The sequence below is a fragment of the Poecilia latipinna genome, unplaced genomic scaffold (assembly GCF_001443285.1).
Source record: "Poecilia latipinna isolate Pla-1442-1.1 unplaced genomic scaffold, P_latipinna-1.0 Scaffold269, whole genome shotgun sequence".
Classification (NCBI taxonomy): Eukaryota; Metazoa; Chordata; class Actinopteri; order Cyprinodontiformes; family Poeciliidae; genus Poecilia; species Poecilia latipinna.
Genome location: NW_015112885.1, coordinates 323,610 through 325,982, shown reverse-complemented (window position 1 = coordinate 325,982; position 2,373 = coordinate 323,610). Strand labels below are relative to the sequence as shown.

Below are 2,373 nucleotides of genomic sequence, written 5' to 3'. Positions count from 1 at the left end.
TCTGCTTCCAGCAGAGCAAAGAACCCTATTATAATTGCGTTATTGTTAATATTATGATATATTGTCACCGTGTATTGAGTCTTATGCAGTTTAGTTGGGAGCTGGTGCTATGGGGTAAAAAAAAAAAAATTACATCTACATGACCGCTTAAAGGATTTACACTAAATTTTGTAAAAGTGTTCAAGACAACACCCAGAGCCCTTATCTTGAAAATGATTATGAAATGGACGTGGCTTTTATGATATCTCAGATTTGACCTTTGAATTCTGTGGAATGAAATGTTAATATCAGGGAAGGCACATCATTGTACCCCATACAAATTGACCACTGTTAAATTTGACCACTAGATAGCACTGTCACAAATTGAAATGTCATTGATTTCCTCCACAACTACTTGATGTAGACACAATTTCTCTCTTCCACTATGTTCTTTGAATCATGTCTCATTATGTGTTTTGAAAAAATTAAGTTATGGTAGTCAGTAAAAAATTTACTGAATATGCAAAACCTATTTTTAGTAACTCCTCCCTAGGTTCAAAGCCAATTGAAGCAATTGACGATTTCCAGCCTGAATCGCAACATGTTAAAACAACAACTGAATAATTTTACTTAGGATTTAGATAGCTGAATCAAAAATCAATCACTGTTAAATCAACTTTACATTTTTGCCTGTCAGTTTTAAGAATGGAAAAACAAAAAACAGAGTGATTAAATTTTTTGCTATTTTTTGTTTTGAAACAGAAAATCCAAGTGTCAAATATATATCCAAGCCGAGGTTGGAACCCATTGATAACTGCTTGCATTTCTAATTAGTTTTCTTTTTTTTAATTTTAATAATGAAAATTCATCTTTTCTTAACCTTTCTTTTCAAACTTGATCTCCATGTTTGAGATGTATTTCTCCAGTTCTGCACGCAGCGGGATCTCCACACCATAGTGTGCATTGGTTCCATCGTCAACCAGCAGGAAGTGGGTATGATTGTTATCAAGACAGGTCAGATTACCCTGACCTTGTGTGTCAATCACATAAGGAGCTGGGAAAAAACCCTGCAGACAAACACAATGAAAAGTATGAAGGCAACACACAAATCTAATCACAGGAATAACGTGAAGAGTGTATTCATCTTACTTCTTCATTTACTAATTTATCCTTATTGTGAATTACTCCCCATGTAGCCACTCCAATAGCCACTATTTTACGCTGCACGGTGTTACTCAGGGCATAGTCTCTCATAGCCAATCCAACATGTCTCATCACACCAGAGTGGGTGCCACCGGTAATGATCCACGCACCTACAGATAATGAAGTGTTACTGTGTGTGTTTCTGGCTGACATTCATCACACCTATCTTTATTTTTCTGTCTGTCTCACCTGTAGTCTGAGCAACTTTGATAAGTCCTCTGTAAAAAATCTTCTTCAGGTTGGACTTCAGGTAAAATTTCTTGGCTCCTCCAGTCACAGAGATGACCAGACTGGGAGGCTTGATATTCCACTGTTTAGTCAGTAACTCATAGAGCAACTCAGGACTGGTGTCTGCAGCCACTCGTGCATACTGGCAATGAACATACAAGGAGTGGCATAAGAATACGCATGCACACATTTACAGTGTCTTAGGAAGGTATTCATTCCCATTGAGGTTTTATTTAATTGTCATACTACAACCATAAACTTTATGTAATTTATTGCAATTTTATGTGATATACTAACACAAAATGGGTTATAATTGTGAACTTGTGAGAAAATAATGCATTTTTTATACATTTCTTAAACTAATAAAATCAGAATGTGCATTTAAATAAAGTGCATCAAGAAACTATTCCCTTTTCAATATTTCCAAATGTTGTTATATTATGACATTATTAAACATTTTATTAAATTAATATATTTCCTTAATATTCTGCACATATAAACCCCATTATGACAATATGGAAAAAGTTATTTGTTAAAAATAGAAAAACAAAATTAATTTTAAGTAAATATTCACAGCTTTGCAATGAAACTCAACATTTAACTGCATCCTTGAGATGTTTCTACAGCTTAAACAGAGTTCACCTGTGGCAAATTCAGTTAATTGAAAAGAAGGTACACACATGTCTATAACAAGTCCCACAGTTGACAGTGCAGGTCAGAGGTCAAACACAAAGCATTAATTCAAAAGAATTGTCTGTAAACCTCAGAGAGAGAATGGTCTTGAGGCACAAATCTGGGAGAAGGGCCTTAGACAGTGAGGTGATCAAGACCCCGATGGTCACTCTGTCAGCGTGCCACTGTTCCTCTGTATAAAGAGGATGACCTTCAGGAAGGACAACCATCTCTGCAGCCATCCACTAATTAGGCCTATATGGTAGAGTGCCCAGATGAAAACCACTGCTT

The 2,373-nt window shown here is 35.8% G+C and overlaps 1 pseudogene; it reads right to left on the bottom strand.

Moving 5' to 3' along the window:
- Positions 1-2,373, bottom strand: part of LOC106948018 (transient receptor potential cation channel subfamily M member 2-like) — a 33,975-nt pseudogene that overhangs the window by 25,804 nt on the left and 5,798 nt on the right.